Raw genomic sequence first — 18,895 nt, 5'->3', positions numbered from 1 at the left:
TCCAGGCCAGAATCCTGGAGTGGGCAGCCTATCTCTTCTCCAGGGGATCTTCCCAACCCAGGGATCAAACCCAGGTCTCCCACCTTGCAAGCACATTCTTTACCATCTGAGCCATAAGGGAAGCTCAAGAATGCAGGAGTGGGTGGCCTATCCCTTCTCCAGTGGATCTTCCTGACCCAGGAATCGAACCGGGGTCTCCTGCATTGCAGGCAGATTCTTTACCAACATCAGTTCAGTTCAGTTCAGTTGCTCAGTCATGTCCAACTCTGCGACCCCATAAATTGCAGTACACCAGGCCTCTTTGTCCATCAACAACTCCCAGAGTCTACCCAAACCCATGTCCATCAAGTCAGTGATGCCATCCAGCCATCTCTTCCTCTGCCGTCCCCTTCTCCTCCTGCCCCCAATCCCTCCCAGCAGCAGAGTCTTTTCCAATGAGTCAACTCTTTGCATGAGGTGGCCAAAGGATTGGAGTTTCAGCTTTAGCGTCAGTCCTCCCAATAAACACCCAGGACTGATCTCCTTTAGGATGGAGTGGTTGGATCTTCTTGCAGTCCAAGGGACTCTCAAGAGTCTTCTCCAACACCACAGTTCAAAAGCATCAATTCTTCGGCGCTCAGCTTTCTTCACCGTCCAACTCTCACATCCATACATGACCACTGGAAAAACCATCACCTTGACTAGACGGACCTTTGTTGGCAAAGTAATGTCTCTGCTTTTAAATATGCTATCTAGGTTGGTCATAACTTTCCTTCTAAGCAGAAAACATCTTTTAATTTCATGGCTGCAATCACCATCTGCAGTGATTTTTGAGCCCCCCAAAATAAAGTCAGCCACTGTTTCCCCATCTATTTCCCATGAAGTGATGGGACCAGATGCCATGATCTTCGTTTTCTGAATGTTGAGGTTTAAGCCAACTTTTTCACTCTCCTCCTTCACTTTCATCAAGAGGCTTCTTAGTTCCTCTTCACTTTCTGCCATAAGGGTGGTGTCATCTGCATATCTGAGTTTATTGCTATTTCTCCCAGCAATCTTGATTCCAGCTTGTGCTTCTTCCAGCCCAGTGTTTCTCGTGATGCACTCTGCATATAAGTTAAATAAGCAGGGTGATGATATACAGCCTTGACGTACTCCTTTTCCTATTTGAAACCAGTCTGTTGTTCCATGTCCAGTTCTAACTGTTGCTTCCTGACCTGCATACAGGTTTCTCAAGAGACATGTCAGATGGTCTGATATTCCCATCTCTTTAAGAATTTTCCACAGTTTATTGTGATCCACACAGTCAAAGGCTTTGACATAGTCAATAAAGCAGAAATAGATGTTTTTCTATAACTCACTTGCTTTTTTGATGATCCAGCAGATGTTGGCAATTTGATCTCTGGTTCCTCTGTCTTTTCTAAATCCAGCTTGAACATCTGGAAGTTCACGGTTCACATATTGCTGAAGCCTGGCTTGGAGAATTTTGAGCATTACTTTACTAGCGTGTGAGATGAGTGCAATTGTGTGGTAGTTTGAGCATTCTTTGGCATTGCCTTTCTTTGGGATTGGAATGAAAACTGACCTTTTCCAGTCCTGTGGCCACTGCTGAGTTTTCCAAATTTTCTGGCATATTGAGTGCAGCACTCTCACAGCATCATCTTTCAGGTTTGAAATAGCTCCACTGGAATTCCATCATCTCCACTAGCTTTGTTCGTAGTGATGCTTTCTAAGGCCCACTTGACTTCACAGTCCAGGATGTCTGGCTCTAGGTCAGTGATCACACCATCGTGATTATCTGGGTCATGAAGATCTTTTTTGTACAGTTCTTCTGCGTATTCTTGCCACCTCTTCTTAGTAGCTTCTGCTTCTCTTAGGTCCATACCATTTCTGTCCTTTATCGAGCCCATCTTTGCATGAAATGTTCCCTTGGTATCTCTAATTTTCTTGAAGAGATGTCTAGTCTTTCCCATTCTGCTGTTTCCCTCTATTTCTTTGCATTGATTGCTGCGGGAGGCTTTCTTATCTCTTCTTGCTATTCTTTGGAACCCTGCATTCAAATGAGAATATCTTTCCTTTTCTCCTTTGTTTTTCGCTTCTCTTCTTTTCACAGCTATTTGTAAGGCCTCCTCAGACAGCCATTTTGTTTTTTTGCATTTCTTTTCCATGGGGATGGTCTTGATCCCTGTCTCCTGTACAATGTCACAAACCTCCATCCATAGTTCATCAGGCACTCTGTCTATCAGATCTAGTCCCTTAAATCTATTTCTCACTTCCATTGTATAATCATAAGGGATTTGATTTAGGCCATATCTGAATGGTCTAGTGGTTTTCCCTACTTTCTTCAATTTAAGTCTGAGTTTGGCAATAAGGAGTTCATGATCTGAGCCACAGTCAGCTCCTGGTCTTGTTTTTGCTGACTGTATAGAGCGTCTCCATCTTTGGCTGCAAAGAATATAATCAATCTGATTTCGGTGTTGACCATCTGGTGATGTCCATGTGTAGAGTCTTCTCTTGTGTTGTTGGAAGAGGGTGTTTGCTATGACCAGTGTGTTCTCTTGGCAAAACTCTATTAGCCTTTGCCCTGCTTCATTCCATATTCCAAGGCCAAATTTGCCTGTTACTCCAGGTGTTTCTGGACTTCCTACTTTTGCATTCCAGTCCCCTATAATGAAAAGGACATCTTTTTTGGGTGTTAGTTCTAAAAGGTCTTGTAGATCTTCATAGAACCGTTCAACTTCAGCTTCTTCAGCATTACTGGTTGGGGCATAGGCCTGGATCACCGTAATGCTGAATGGTTTGCCTTGGAAATGAACAGAGATCATTCTGTCATTTTTGAGACTGCATCCAAGTACTGCATTTCGGACGCTTTTGTTGACCATGATGGCTACTCCATTTCTTCTAAGGGATTCCTGCCCACAATAGAAGATATAATGGTCATCTGAGTTAAATTCACCCATTCCAGTCCATTTTAGTTTGCTGATTCCTAGAATGTCGACGTTCACTCTTGCCACCTCCTGTTTGACCACTTCCAATTTGCCTTGATTCATGGACCTGATATTCCAGGTTCCTGTGCAATATTGCTTTTTACAGCATCAGACCTTGCTTCTTTACCAACATACACACTACCATATGTGAAACAGACAGCCAATGGGAAGCTGCTATGTAACACAGGGAGCCCAGCCTGGCCCTCTCTGATGACCTAGAGGGGTGGGAGGGAGGCTTGAGAGGGAGGGGATATATATATACACACACATACTTACGGCTGATTCGAGTTGTTGTATGGCAGAAGCCAACGTAACATTGTAAAGCAACTATCCTCCAGTTTTAAAAAAAAGTTAATGATCCTTTTCATTCGGTGGCAGGGCTGTGGGCCTAGAAGTAATCGGTTTTTATTCTTTTTTTTCTGGATTTCTAACATTTTTCTGTCGCAAGCTTATTAGAGCTTTTTTAAAAGAACATTTACCCATTTATCTGGCTGAGTCAGGTCTTAGCCGCGGCACACAGGATCTTCCGCTGTGGCGTGTGGACTCTCTGCTTGTGGGGCAGAGGTGCCAGAGCACATGGGCTGTGGCAGGTGGGCCTACTCACTCTGTGGCTTGTGGGATGCTAGGTCGTCCTGACCGGGGACTGAATCCAAGTCCTTTGCATCCAAGGTAGATTCTTTACCACTGGGCCATCAGGGAAGTCTTTATTAGAGCTTTAATAATTAAAAAAAATCTTTTTAATTAAAATTTGTTGTGTTTTTGATCACTAGAAGGGGAGTGCTTTATCTCACAAAGCCCTGGCCTCATGTGGCCCAGCTGAGCCAGTGTGGTGAAGTGGGTGAAGTCACGATTAAGCCGCATTCCTTTGACCAGCAGGTCTTGTAATCAACAAGATGGACAAGGGCAACTCTCAGCCATCCGTGATGGTAGAATGGAGGAGCCCAGGGTTCCAACTCCACAGACTGGCCCGTCGGATGGGGTGGGCCCTAAACTCTTTCAATCGCGGGAGTGTGGTGGCGGCTGAGGTTGGAGGCGGGGGGCGCCACCTGGACCGTGTACACTGGCCCTCAGTGGCCTCCACTCCTTGGTCTGGATAGGGATCAGGATCCAGTCCAAAGCTGAACCGAGAGTCTCAAGTATGTCTGAGAAGCTGGACTGATTCTGAGAGAGACGGCGAAAGGGTGCTGGATTCCTGCGGTGAGAAAAAGACCCTGCTGGTCAGGGCTGGAGGTGCCTCTGTGCCCGGGGCCACCTCACGTGCACAGGGCCGTCCAGCACATCACTGATGCGGGGAGTAGTCCCGACTCCCTGGGAATCTTGTCCCTGCCCAGGTGACACGAAGATCCCAAGGAACGCTGAGAAAGGTCCACCTCTGCCCCAGGAGAGCCCCGCCGCTCAGGGAAACGACACGCACACGGGGAGGTGCCTGGGGGGACACCGGTCCACGGCTGGACTCATGGCCCAGAGGCGGGATGCAGGCGGCCAGTCTGAAACGGGAACATGACTTTTGTCTTACAGGTCATATTCTCAGTCACCAAAGAAAACACAGGCTGGGTTATTTTTGTCAGTAGTAGGGGGAGTTGGTCATTCCCAAACATCTGTCCTGGGTTCTACAGGCACCCACGGAGGTGCTCGACCCACATTTCTTGATGGATGCCATAAACAATGCAGTGGGATTCCTTCTTGTAGCGGCAAAAATCCCAAAGTTAGCACCGAGGAGAAAATCAGATGTGGTCAACATCATCCCTGAAAGTCCTCTGTTGTTGTCATTTAGTCGCTAAGTCGTGTCTGACTCTTTGCGACCCCACGGACTGTATCCCGCCAGGCTCCTCTGTCCATGGGATTCTCCAGGGAAGAATACTGGAGTGGGTTGCCATTTCCTTCTCCAGGAGATCTTTCTGACCCAGGGATCAAACCTGAATCTCGGGCACTGGCGGGTGGATTCCTTACCACTGAGCCACCAGGGAAGCCCTGAAAGTCCTTTAAATCATCATTAAAACTCCAAGGCCTTTCGACTTCCCTGGTGGTCCACTGGTTAAGACTGCACTTCCACAGCTGGGGGCGCAAGTTCAATCCCTGGTTGGGGAAGTTCTGCAGGACCTAGTCTTTAAAAGATGTCATGCAAGAATGAACTTCTTTTGTTTTTCTTAAAAGCGAGCCAACTTTTTTTTTTTTTTTTTAAATTTTGGTGTGTGTGTGTATGTGTGTTTGTGTGTTGGCGAGGGGATTGCGGGGTAGGGGAGCCCGGTGCATCTGGGGTGTGATGTTCTTTTTCTCTCTCTCTTCCTCTTTTTCAGAGTTAAGTGGCCACAGGTGAATTTTTAAATGAGTCTGCAGTACTTCAGTGAAATAACCATCAGTAGGGTTTCCCCGGTGTTCCAGTGGCTGAAACTCCATACTTCCAATGCAGGGGGGCCAGGTTCCATCCTGGACTGGGGAACTAAGAGCCAATGTTCTATGCCACAGCTAAGAATTTGCATGCTGCAACAAAAGATCCTGCATGCTGCAACTAAAACCCCATGCAGCCAAATTAAAAAATAAATGAATAATATATACATCTGTTTTAAAAACAACCATTACTAGAGAGATAACTACAGTGTCAGAGGAAGGCTGATGACCCAAGGAGAAGGAAAAGCATTGGGCCAAAGAAATCTTTTTGTAATAAACAGAGCTACAGCACTGCTGTTAAGCCAGAAATTCTGAAGACTGTAGTTTAACGCGGACACACACACACACACACACACACACACACCCCAAGACAATCCTGACATGGTCCTAGAAGCGGGGCTCCTAGGCAGGCCCAGCTTACTCCCCACTCTCAGCATTTTAGGAGACAAACCCATTCATTTTATACCTCTATGGGGAAGTTAAGCTGGAGGTCGGCGGTAACTGCACCATCTCAGGAGGTGTCCCGGCAGCAGTTTCAACACAGAAGAACCCAGAGGGTTTTGGACAATCCCAGCACAGACTGGAAAGAAAAAAGAGGGCGTTGGCATGGAGGGCAAGCTCCCAGCCCACCCTGGCTTCGGGAGCCTGGAGGAGGGGCGGGGTGCTGGGGCAGGGTGGGAAGGCAACAGTGTGCTCCAGGGTGGACGCCCAGGTTCTCGGGTGTTTTGTCCTCATTTATCATCACGCCCTTCTTCCCTGACTCCCAGCAGAGTACAAGCTGCCATCATCTCTCTGGCAGGAGCCTCCTCTCCCACCTCTTTCCGCCCTTACCCCTAGCTATCCACCCCACAGCATCTAGAAAGCTCCACTCAAACGAGAGTCAGATCACGTCCCTTCCCTGCTCCAAACCTCCAGCCACTGCCTTCTCACCCAGAGCCTCCTCACAGTGGCCGCCGGGCCACGTGCACCCTGCCCTTCTCCTGCCGGGTCCTCCACTCATTTGGCTCCAGACACGCCCTCCTTTTGGCTGCCAGAGGGTCCCATCAGGCGTGCTCCCGCCTTTGCATGGGCTGTTCCCTTTGCCGGAAATGCTCTTCCCCTAGGTAACCACATGGTCAACTCCCTTCTCTCCTTCTGGTCTTTGCTTAAATCTCACAGCTCAGGGAAACCATGGCACCCCCAGCCTCTCCTCCCAATCCCTGTCAACTGGCTCCTCCGCCTGGGCCAAAGCAGGCCTCACTCTGACACACCATACCCTTTCCTTGTTTATGTTTACTGCTTACCGTCTATCTCCTTCTGCCCACACGGAACATAGTAGGAACCGATAAACATTTGCTGAACGAAGGGCGGTTTCCACTGGGGATAACTAAAGTATAATTTAAGAGGCAGATCTGCCTGGCAAGGAAGGGGGAGAAATGGCAAAGTCTGCAATGGTTCATTTGACTGACTGGTTTTCAAATTGGTCCACAGGGTCCCAGGGACCTCTCCTACTCTGACGGGCAAGAGAAGACACGGAGGCAGCCATCCATGCCCACCTTCAAATTGTAACAGTCAATGATCTAACAATGCTGCTTCTGCTTACATACCCAAAAGCACCAAAAGCACAGTCTCAAAAAGGTATTTGCACACCCATATTCACAGCAGCATTTTTCACAACAGCTAAAAGGTGGAGCAGAGTACATCCGGCAAAATGCCAGGCTGGATGAAGCACAAGCTGGATGGAATCAAGACTGCCAGGAGAAAGAGCAACCTTAGATATGCAGATGATACCACTCTAATGGCAGAAAGCAAAGAAGAACTAAAGAGGCTTTAGAGGAACTAAAGAGGAGAGTGAAAAAGCTGGTTTGAAACTCAAGATTAAAAAACCTAAGATCACAGCATCTGGTCCCATTATTTCATCATAAATAGAAGGGGAAAAAGTGGAAGCAGTGACAGATTTTATTTTCCTGAGCTCCAGAATCACTATGGACGGCGATTGCAGCCATGATATTAAAAGACTCCTGTTCCTTGGAAAGAAAGCTTTGACAAACCTAGACAATGTATTAGAAAGCAGAGACATCACTTTGCTGACAAAAATCAGTATAGTCAGAGCCGTGGTTTTTCCACTCATGGATGTGACAGTTGGACCATAAAGAAGGCTGAGCACCAAAGAATTGCTGCTTTCAAACTGTGGTGCTGGAGAAGACTCTTGAGAGTCTCTTGGACTGCAAGGAGATCAGACCAGCCAATCCTAAAGAAATCAACCCTGAATATTCATTGGAAGGACTGATGCTGAAGCTAAAATTCCAATACTCTGGCCACCTGATGCAAAGAGCTAACTCACTGGAGAAGACCCTGATGCTGGGAAAGATTAAAGGCAGGAGAAGGGGGCAACGGAGGGTGAGATGGTTGGATGGCATCACCGACTCAATGGACAAGAATTTGAGCAAACTCCTGGAGATACTGAAGGACAGAGGTACCTGGCATGATACAGTCCATGGGGTCTCAAAGAGTCGGACATGACTCAGTGACTGAACAACAACAAAAAAAGGGGGAGGCAAGCCAAGTGGCCATTGGTGGATGAAAGGATAAACAAAATGTGTTATATACATACAATGGAACATTTTTCAGCCTTAAAAGAAGGAAGTTCTAACACGCTGCAACATGGATAACCCTTGCAAGGACATTATGCTGAATGAAATCGACTAGTCCCAGAAAGACAAACACTGTATAGCTCCATTTATATGAGCTATTTAGAGTAACCAACATCGTAGAGATAGAATGTAAAGTAGGGGTCGCCAGGGGTTGCGGAGGGGGTGGGGAAGTTGTTGTTTAGTGGGTACAGAGTTTCAGATTAGCAAATTGAAATGGTCTGGAGATTGATTGCAGAAGAACGTGATTATACGTAATGGTACTGAACTGCACAGCTAAAAATGGTTAGGATGGTGAATTTTATGTTCTGTGTATTCCATCACAATTAATTTTTTAAATTAAAAAATTATAAATATTAGTACTTCGTAAATATTAGCCATATGCCACTCTTTTCCATCTCATTTCCTCCCAATGATTCTATAAGGTCGGTGCTATTATCTCTGTTTCATGGATGGAGAAAGAGGCCCTGACAAATAAATGGAAAGGCCACTGCATAAGTGATGTGGGATTTCAATGAGCACCTGGGTCTTAGCTCAAGGAGGGCCTACACTGCTCCTCTTTGGTCTACTTTATACACCGAGGTGGCCCAAAAGACTTCAAACACAATCTGAAAACTGCCAAATTAGAATCTCACTAGCTCCATCTTGAACCGAGCAGCACCTAGGGGGCCTTTATGTGACAGACCCTCTCCCCCATGTCCTCTGCCTGCCAATTGTTTATGGAAAAGCTATAGTCTTCCAGGCCTCCCCGGAGCCAAGAATTAATGATTGAAAGGACTGCGTCATGACAAAAGCAGCAGTTTGGCCAGGAGAACCGGTAACAATTTAAACAGTCATATGGCAGTCAAAGAATCTTTAGTTCTTCCCTGAAGTCCTTAGATAACAGTGTCTGATACACAGTCCCTGAGTTGTTTTACAGATGATAAAACCACTATCAAATGGAAGGATGCAATTACTCCATGACCACGAGAACACAGCCCCCAGACCTCCTGGAGCCTGAGGATTGCTAATGCTAACTCCTGTGATACCACCCTGTTACCTCACCATCAACCAGTCAGAGACTTGTGCACAAGCTGATCACACACTCTGTGACTCCCCTCCTTCAGCTGGTCTTTAAAACTGCTTCCCTGAAAAAGAAAACGCTTCCCTGTAAACTGACGCGGCCACTATGGAAAACCGTATGGAGGTTCCTTAAAACCACAAATAGAGTTGCCATATGATCCAGCAATCTCATTCACAGGTGTGTATCCAGAATAAGCTATGATTTCAAAAGATACATGCATCCCAATGCTATATCAGCACTGTTTACAATAGCCTAGACAAGGAAGCAACCTAAATGCCCCACAACAGATGAATCGATAAAGAAGCTGCGTTAAATATACACAATGGAATGCTACTGAGCCATAAAAAAGAATGAAATAATGCCATTCACAGCAACGTGGAAAGCCTAGAGACTGCCGTACGAGGTGAAGCCAGTCAGCCAGAGAAAGACAAATACTATCTGACATCACTTGTATGTAGAATCTGAAATATGACACAAGTGAAATTCTCTATGAAACAGAAAGACTCCCAGATGTAGATAAACAAGGTCCGACTGTATAAAACAGGGAACTACATTCAATATCCTGCAGCAAGCCATAATGGAAAGGAATGTGAAAAAGAATTATGTATATATACGCATGGCTGAATCACTCTGCTATACACCAGCAACTAACACCACTGTCGATCAACTATGCATCGAAACAAAAACAAACGCTTCCCTGAAACCCATCAGGGAGTTTGGGTTTTTTTGGGAATGGCTGCCCTGACCTCCTGATCTGCCCTGTATAATAAATGCTGCACTTTTTCCTTCACCACAACAGGTCTCAGTAGCTGGACAGTAGATTGGTCTGTGCGAGTGAACAGACGCAAGTTTGGTTCAGTAACGACCCCACTTTTCAACTTTATTTTCCCCACTCCCCTTCTAGGCAGCTTTCCCCCAAGCTGAGCCGCTGCTCCTTTCAGCCTATGCTGGGTTTCCCACCTCAGGACGAAGCTCAAGCTGTTTTTTTTCTTGGAGCGGATCCTCATCTCCAAATAATGCCCTTCTTCAAAGTGAAAGTGAAAACCTTAGTCGCTCACTCGTGTCTGACTCTTTGTGACCTCATGGACTGTAGCCTACCAGGCTCCCCTGTCCACGGAATTCTTCAGGCAGGAATACAGGAGTGGGTTGCCATGCCCTCTTCCAGGGGATATTCCCCACCCAGGGGTCAAACCCGGGTCTCCAGCATTGCAGGCAGATTCTTTACCATCTGAGCTACCAGAGGAGCCCCCTTCTTCAAAACCACAGCTTACAAATAAAATCAGGACTTCCCTGGTGGTCTGGTGGTTGGGAGTCCACCTGCCAACGCAGGAGACACAGGTTTGACCCTTGTCCAGGAAGACCCCACACGCTGAGGAGCAACTGAGCCTGCGTGCCACAGCTATTGAGCCCGCACACAAGTACTGAAGCCCGTGCACTTGGAGCCCATGCTAGGCAACCAGAGAAGCCACCGCAACGAGAAGCCCACACACAACTGGGGAGCAGCCCCTGCGCGCTGCAACCGGGGAGAGCCCGCCGGCGGTGATGAAGACCCGGTGCAAGCATAAATTAAAATGAAAAGTCAGTGAAGAGCTCCGGCAGACTTACTCTCCTGATCCCAGCTCAGCCTCACCACTACCTTGCGAGGAAGAGACTAACACTGTCCCCATCTTACAGACGAGAAAACTGAGGCTCATAGAGGGGAGGGCCACACCGGTGGCAAATGGCAGGACCAGGATACCCATCTCCCCAGGTGCACGTGACTTGAGACCCCAATCCAGCTCCGTTTTACTAAGGGGCCTCAGGGGCTGCCGTGAGACTTCTTGGATTTGTTCAGCCTGCCACCTCTGAAGCGCTGCGTATGCTTTCTCTGGGGGACCTCACCTCCTCTTGGGCATGAAGGCTGGTTGCCTACGTGCCTGTCTCCCCAAGCAGGATGGGCGGGGGGCAGTGGGTGATGCCCAGGACACCTGTGCTTTCCCACCTCCTCAGCAGAGCGCCTCCTTATGCAGGTGTAAGATATCAGGTGCCACCACTGCCCGGTGTGGCTTTTCGTAATCCAGTGTGCCACCACCTGGCAGTGAGGATAGGTTTGTCTATCTGTGGTCTGTCTCCCTCATTAGAGAAAGCTCCATGAGGGCAGTGGCTACTGTGTCACGTTCCCTGATGTCTCCTAGAACAGTGCCTGGCAGAGCAGGTGAAAGAAGGAATGAACACCTACCCTCACAGCTAAGAAGTGACGTGTGCAATTTTTCTTTTTTGATGAAGGACAATAGAATTTTAGATAAAGCAAGTCCACAGGTGCACTCAAGAGCTGCTCCCAAAGAGATTTCATTACTGAGCATCTCAGAGCAAACTCCGAGCAGTCCCAGAAATCATGAGGGTTACAGTTGGAGGTGGGGGTGTGTGACCGGGTGGAAGCTGAGATTAATCCCAGTGATATCTTACACAATTATACACAAGTATAATTACACTTTGACAAAAACCTCCCACATACCTGGGGAAGTCCTGTGGCCTGGGGAACTTGGAATGCCAGTCGAGGTTGGGATCAGATCTGACAGATGAGTTGTTACCCTGGAAAAAGGGAGCTGAGGGAGGAGAAGCAGTCTATAAGAGCCCGTGCAAAGGCCTTGAGGCAGGAGGCAGCAGCCTGCTTGAGTACAGAGGGCTACTGATAAAGTGGTCTGAGACACAGCTGGAGGAGGAGGCCAGGTGTAGGTGGGGCCCAGGTGGCAGGACTTTAAGGGCCATGCTGAGGTTTTTGTTCTTTACCCTAAGAAAGTAGGAAGCCACAGAAGGGTTTTGAGCAGAGGGTGGTACAATCGGATGGGTCTGGTTGTCAAGAGGAGGGTGGCAAAGTGGCAAGTGGGTTCGATACCCTTTCTAGCCCCCTTCTGCTCGTTGTAACATATTCAAGGCAGCGAGGGCCCCCCCTCCCCCATTTCATCTGCTACCGCAGTTTAAAATGTACAGCAATGGTCACAAAACCATCAGGTCATAAAGGACAGAGTGAGGATAAACCACCTAATGACATTTCTCAGGTCCCACGTGAGGGCCCGGGAGGCTGATCCAGCCACTTGCAGCCTCGTGGTACTAGTGCAGGGAAAGATGATCTCAGGCTCATGAGAAACTCTCCAGGCTGTGACGTTGATGAACTTCCCTCCCCACCACCCCAACCAGGGCAGCATGCGTCTTGTTGACCGCTGTACCCCAGTGTCTAAACGGTGCCATTCTGGTACATGCTCGGCCACGGCAACCAAGGCAGCCAACTGTGCCATCCAACCACTCCCAGGTCTTGGAAAGGCTCTGAGGGTGGCAGCTCTACACAGGGCCCTTTGTGGCTTTGGCCTCTTTCGTCCCAGTGACAACCCTGGGGACAGGTATTTTACAGGTGAGGCAACCGAGGCACAGACAGGTCACTTAGCTTGTTCAGGATGACTCCGGGAGCTGTGGACTGACGGCCTGAGCCACCTCTGTGTGATGCAGTACATGTGACCGCAAGGGTTCTGAGAGCTGAAACGCAGACCGCGACACACGCTCTATTTTCTGAGACAGCAGAGCAGGGAAGCTCAGGCTCCCAGCCTTCAGCCTCCCTCTGCCTCTTATATTTCTTTACGGAGAGCACTCACGGGTTATCCACAGGGTCACTGCTGCTGCTGCTGCTAAGTCGCTTCAGTCGTGTCTGACTCTGTGCGACCCCATAGACGGCAGCCCACCAGGCTCCCCTGTCCCTGGGATTCTCCAGGCAAGAACACTGGAGTGGGTTGCCATTTCCTTCTCCAATGCATGAAAGTGAAAAGTGAAAGTGAAGCTGCTCAGTCGTGTCCAACTCTTCGCGACCTCGTGGACTGCAGCCTACCAGACTCCTCCGTCCATGGGATTTGCCAGGCAAGAGTACTGGAGTAGGGTGCCATTGCCTTCTCTGACAGGGTCACTAGAGCCTCTAAATAAACACTACACCCTGGCTCACGCCTGAGTCGGCAAGGCCTCTGATGTGAGCCACAGCCTGGACCCTGCTTCCGATTTCCGAAGCCTTTCAGCACAGCACCACCAACGCTGTGAAGTATCGTGACTCCCACCTTATGACGAGAAAAGAGGCCAAGAGAGGTAGAATGACGCACCCGAGATCACACAGCTAGCTTTCCAGACTCTGAGGTCAGTTCAGGGATGCCCTCTACCCACCCGGCCCCTCCTCCCCAAATCCCTGGGGGTGGGGTTGGGGGAGCTCAGGCTGGCAAAACATCCCAAACAAGGCCCGGTAGGACTTGGAGCTGTGAGCTTTCATCCCTTCCTGCCCTCTTCTCCGACTTCAGGGGGAGAAGATTCCAGTGCTCCTCCTCATCCCTCCTCCCGCTCAGGCTGAAGGGCAGGGTTTACTCCACTCTCTGCAATTGCAATGTACCCCACCCAGCTACTGCTCACCCGCACCGCCCCCCCGCCCCACCCCCCGCTCCCCCACCCCCTCCCCCCGCTCCCCCGTCCCCCCCCCACCCCCCGCAGCTCTTGTCTCGATGACTGCTGTATTCTCAGTGCCTAAACCGCACACAGTAGGCGTTCAATAAGTATTTGGTAGACGCCCCCAAAGCTTAAAGGGCTTCATGTTTCTGCCCTGAAATGAACGCTGTTAATGAACAGAGAACTCACTGTTGACTCCTACGCCGCGTTAGGCAGTGGTGTCCAGACCAAGGCCTGGAGTCTAGCCCCGCTGTGGTCCTGCCTTCCTGCGCCACCCTGAGCAGGGCAGAGAGGAGACTGGAGGGGTGTGTGTGTGTGTGTGTGTGTGTGTGTGTGTCTGTGTGTGTGTGTGTAGCCCTCCTCTGTGCCAGGTGCTGGGTCAGGCTCTGGAGTCGGAGAATCCAGGTTCTTATTCTGACCTCCTTCCCAGCCGAGTGGTCTTGGGGAAGTTCCCTCCTCTCTCTGAGCCTCAGCTTACCCAGGTGTAAAATCCCTCCCCCAAAGTTAGTAAATCGGTAGCAGAAATTCATCCTTCCTCTAACAATAGGAGTCAGGAGGCGGCCACCTGGGCTCCCTGTGACCCTGGGGCCTTTTCTCCAGAGGTTATTCCCAACACCTTCTCCTCCCTCCCAGTTTAAGTGTCTCCTGAGAGCTCAGAGGGCTACAGGGGCCAAAGAAGGCGGGGTGAGGAGCGCCCGAGGGGCCCCGTGAGCCACGGGGAAGCCCGGCGACCCCGGGTAACCTTGGGTTGGGCAAGCACCGTCCTCTCCCTGGCCCGGACCAGAGTCCTCATTTACCAGGGGAGGCCCGGCCTCAGTTTCCCCATCTGCGGCCAGGGCGTGTGGCTCTAAGCGCACTTCCGGCTCGGACGGAAAGCAAGATGCCGCCCGGCGGCCTCGACTCCCGGCCGGTCGGCGCCGGGCCGCCGCCGCGCACTTGGCACCCGGGGTCGGGGGAGGGGGCAAGGGGCCCGCGGGCCGGGCGGCGCGGGGCGGGGGCTCCCGCGGCGGGGCGCGCGCCCCTTACCTGACGGTGGCGGCGCGCCGGAGGCCAGGGCGCCGGGCTGCTCCGGCCCCGCCCCGCCGCCCAGCGCCCCGCCCCGCGCGCTCCCGGTGCTTCCGGGCTCCGGGCCCCGGAGCGTGTCCCGGGGTGCCCGGCTCAGACAGGGGCCCGGCAGCCCCGCGCGAAACTCGCTCCGTGGGCCCGTGCGCCCTCGGGGACGCCGCGCGGCGCCCTAGCGGGTTCGGCTCTGCGGAAAGTGCTCGCCGGACTCGGTCCCCCAACGCCGAGAGCCGCGCGACCATCCGGGGGAAATCGTCAAAAGCAAATGATGTGAAATCAAAGAGCAGGCCACAGACACAGCCTTCCCGCCTAGGTAGACAGCCCCGTGAAGTTCACAGAGCGTTGAGATCTATCCATGCCGTCAAGTTTCCCTTCCGTTTCTTTGCCTTTGAGGTTTCCCCTGCCTGGCGCTGCAAAGACTGCAGGCGGGAGGAGAGGGGGACGACAGAGAATGAGATGGTTGGATGGCATCACCGACTCGATGGACATGAGTTTGAGCAAGCTCCGGGAGTTGGTGATGGACAGGGAGGCCTGGCATGCTGCAGTCCATGGGGTCGCAAAGAGTTGGACATGACTGAGCGACTGAACTGAACTGCCTGGTGCTGCAACCCTGGCTCTCCCTGCCGGTGCCCCACCTCGCCCACCCCTCCTCCCCCCCACCCTCCCCGCCACCACCCTAGGGTGGCATCTGTGAGTCTTCCCCATCCACCCAGCATGTCCAGTCAGAGAAAAAATAGTTCTGAACACCTACGGTGTGCCAGGTACTGTTTAAGTGCCTGGGGAATCCCACTCCAGGCTTTGCGTCCTGTTCTATGTCAATTGTAGTGCTTCTCACTCTGTGAAATTGTTCTGGTTTATCTTCCCGTTTCTGTTTATTGCCTGCGGTCCCCACTAGAGTTTAAAAGCCAGGAGAGTCAGTCCTCTGCCGTGTGCCCAGCCCCAGGGACTGAGAATGATTCTGAACCCAGTACTTGGTTCAGAATGATATAATGAATGTGTTCAGTTCAGTGCAGTTCAGTCACTCAGTCATGTCCGACTCTGCGACCCCATGAACCGCAGCACACCAGGCCTCCCTGTCCATCACCGACTCCCGGAGTCTACCCAAACCCACGTGCATCAAGTCGATGGTGCCATCCAACCATCTCATCCTCTGTCATCCCCTTCTCCTCCTGCCCTCAATCTTTCCCAGCATCAGAGTCTTTTCCAGTGAGTCAGTTTTTTGCATCAGGTGGCCAAAGTATTGGAGTTTCAGCCTCAACATCAGTCCTTCCAAAGAACACCCAGGACTGATCTCCTTTAGGATGGACTGGTTGGATCTCCTTGCAGTCCAAGGGAATCTCAAGAGTCTTCTCCAACACCACAGTTCAAAAGCATCAATTTTTTGGTGCTCAGCCTTCTTCACAGTCCAACTCTCACATCCATACATGGCCACTGGAAAAACCATAGCCTTGACTAGACGGACCTTTGTCGGCAAAGTAATGTCTCTGCTTTTTAATATGCTGTCTAGGTTGGTCATAACTTTCCTTCCAAGGAGTAAGCGTCTTTTAATTTCATGGCCGCAATCACCATCTGCAGTGATTTTGGAGTCCATAAACGTGTAAATGGACCGCATTCCTCTAGCAATCCTGTGAATTCTCATCACATGTATTCTATAGGAAAGGAAACTGAGGCTCAGGTCAAGGTTGTGCAGAAGCCACAGTGATCTCAGGTGGTCTCGGCCTGCAGTGGCTTGGAGTGGAGCTTGGGTTCCCAGAGCAGAGACTGAGGCCAGGTTCCTGTAGTGAGAGCACCAGATCCTGGCCACTAGGTCAGCCAGTGGCCAGTGACCAGGCCCTGGCCCTTTGGCTGTGCAGAAAAGAATTCCCACAAAGACAGAAAGTAGTTAAACAAGTGAGGTGTTCATTAGGAGGAAAACAAGAGTACAGTACTCAGAGTTGCTAAGTTGCATCCTTGTGGTAGTTTGAATTACTTTTATGGCATTTTTTCCAGGTTTTCTCTGGCCAATCATTTTGATTTGCCTGATTCTGAGTCCGTATTTGGTGTGTTTCAGGATCCTCTCTGAGGCTTTGCTGGTGGCTCGGATGGTAAAGAATCTGCCTGCAGTGTGAGAGATGTGGGTTCCATCCTTGGATTGAGAAGACCCCCTGGAGAAGGGAATGGCTACCCCCTTCCAGAATTCTCGCCTGGGAAATCCCATGGACCGAGGAACCTGGCGGGCTACCGGGCTACCGTCCCTGGGGTTAGGCCTGACTGAGCAAGTATCGCTTTCACTTTCAGGATCCCCCCATGTGTCAGTGCTCGTCTCTCAGCCAAGGTGGATTCTGGTGAAGAGGCTTATGAGTACTTGATATCACTTACTATGAGGTGATCCCTCCTCCCTTTTTGACCTCCAAGGAGCCTTTCTGTGCATGTGTGGTCAGGGAGTTCTTGACTTTGAGAATGAGGAATATATGGTCTTTTATCTCTTTATCTGGGCAGGGCCCAGCCTCCTTCGTCATCCCACTGTTACGGAGCTTCTGTCCACAGGGAGAAGCTGTGCTGCCTAGGGCCCATCTCTCTCCTGCCCCCAAAGCAGTAGTGGTGAGCCAGGGTGAGTCACTGCGGCCACAAGCTTGTCGCTGTTACTCCAGGTGAAGACAGCCCAGTGCTGTGAACGGGAAAGGCACCGATCAGGGTCAGAGACCAGCTTCCAAGAAGTCTGTGACTCATGCATCTTGTGGAATGTTCTAGGCTTGTGTCTCCTCATCTCACTGGCCACTCAGGACAAAGAGTAGCAGCTCTCCTTTCCTGTGAGGCCACTGTGAGGGTCAAATGGGTGTGCACATGGGAGGTCTATCTCTGAGCACGCGAGCCTTATCAGTTGCAGAATTAATAACTACATGGACGCGAACATGGACAGAAAACCTCCAGCCAGCCCTCCTGGGCTCAGTGTCTCTTTTAGCCAGACTGGCTTTATGGTTCCAGGCACCACTCTGCCCAACAGCCCTGCCCTGTGTGTAGTTCAAGAGAGACCCTGTGTCAAACGCTCTTGACTGCAGACATTGGAGCAGTTACAGCTTTGCGCGGTGCTCACCCCTGACCCCAGTTTCCTCCTCACCCCAGCAATGAGCAGCACATGGGACCTGACCCAGAATCCAGGGTACAGGAAGGAAACGTAGAGAAAGTACATTTGTCCCTCTGGTGTAGGCACTGGAGGTTTTTGAGGTCTGCTGTTGAAAAATTTACTTTCCTCCTCTTAAAATGAGGATCGTTATGGTTCCTACAAGGGTTGTCATGAGAATGAAATGAGCATATGCAGGTGAAGTGCTTTGAATGCTGCCTGGCACACAGGACAAGCTCAGTAAACGTTAGCTGCTCTCATCTCAGTAAAAGATACCTCTGCTGGGGCTGGGACGTGCCTGGTGTTCCGGGGGCTGAAACTCCACACTCCCAGTGCAGGGGGAGCCCGGGTTTGATCCCCGGTCAGGGAACTGGATCCCACATGGCCACAACTGAGAGTTCGCATGCTGCAACTAAAGATCCCGCATGCCACAAGTAAGACCCAGTTCAGCCAAGATATCTATCAGCTCCTCCCACGGGAATGCTTAGGGAGTTGTGCTGGAAGGAAGGGTCTTTTCATCCCCCATTAACTAATTCAGCCAGAATTTACTGAGTAGCTGGCAGGGTTCTAGGCATTGTACAGACAGTGAGGAAAGAACCAAAGTGTCTCCAACAAGTCATGGAGCTGACAGTCTAGTTTGTGGGGGAAGGGAGATGGACAGCCAAACAAATGATACATCATGTCGTGTGGTTGCTACAGTGACACAGTAAGGCAGGGCGAGGGGAACCCTGGGAAAAGGTGCTCTTGCAGAGGTCAGGGAGGCTTGCTGGTGTCTGACACAGACAGGGCATCCCAGGCAGACAGCAACCGCAAGCTGTAGAGACAGGCAAGGCGGCTGACTCTTTAAAGGAGAAGGATGGAGTGGTGGGATTTGAGGGAGAGGAATAGATGAGAGGTGATGGGGGCCGTTTCACTGTGAGCTTTCTTTAAATATAATTTAATTTGTTTCTTTAGCCTTGGCTGTGCTGGGTCTTGGTTGCTGCACGCGCTCCTCCCTGTGCTGAGTGGGGGCCACTCTGTAGTCGTGGTGGGTTGGCTTCCTGCTGCAGCGGCCTCTCCTCTTGCAGATCACGGGCTCCAGGGCACCCGGACTTTAGTAGCTGCAGCATGTGGGCTCAGCAGTCGTGATCCCGGGCTCCAGAGCACAGGCTCAGTAGCTGTGGCTCACAGGCGGAGCGATCCTGCAGCATGTGGGATCCTCCTGACCGGGATCGGACCCATGTCTCCTGCATTGGCA

The 18,895-nt window shown here is 50.7% G+C and overlaps 1 protein-coding gene across 10 annotated transcripts in view; it reads right to left on the bottom strand.

Annotated features, from left to right (window-relative positions):
• Window positions 1-14,648, bottom strand: part of TMCO4 (transmembrane and coiled-coil domains 4) — a 105,671-nt gene extending 91,023 nt beyond the window's left edge. For 7 of the 10 annotated variants that reach the window (XM_070777707.1, XM_070777726.1, XM_070777717.1 and 4 more), the window contains exons 1-2: window positions 14,523-14,597; window positions 5,818-5,931 (exon numbers count right to left, since the gene is read on the bottom strand). The gene's annotated coding sequence lies outside the window, so the exon portion shown is untranslated. Of the gene's footprint in view, window positions 1-5,817; window positions 5,932-11,538; window positions 11,630-14,293; window positions 14,420-14,522 lie in introns of those variants that run through there. The other 3 variants (XM_070777709.1, XM_070777711.1, XM_070777715.1) reach the window with 3 other exon arrangements.
• Between the last annotated feature and the right edge of the window lie 4,247 nt (window positions 14,649-18,895).

This window comes from Bos indicus, chromosome 2, assembly GCF_029378745.1.
Source record: "Bos indicus isolate NIAB-ARS_2022 breed Sahiwal x Tharparkar chromosome 2, NIAB-ARS_B.indTharparkar_mat_pri_1.0, whole genome shotgun sequence".
In the NCBI taxonomy this organism is placed as follows: Eukaryota; Metazoa; Chordata; class Mammalia; order Artiodactyla; family Bovidae; genus Bos; species Bos indicus.
The sequence above is the reverse complement of the archived record's forward strand: the minus strand, read 5'-3'. Positions and strand labels throughout refer to the sequence as shown.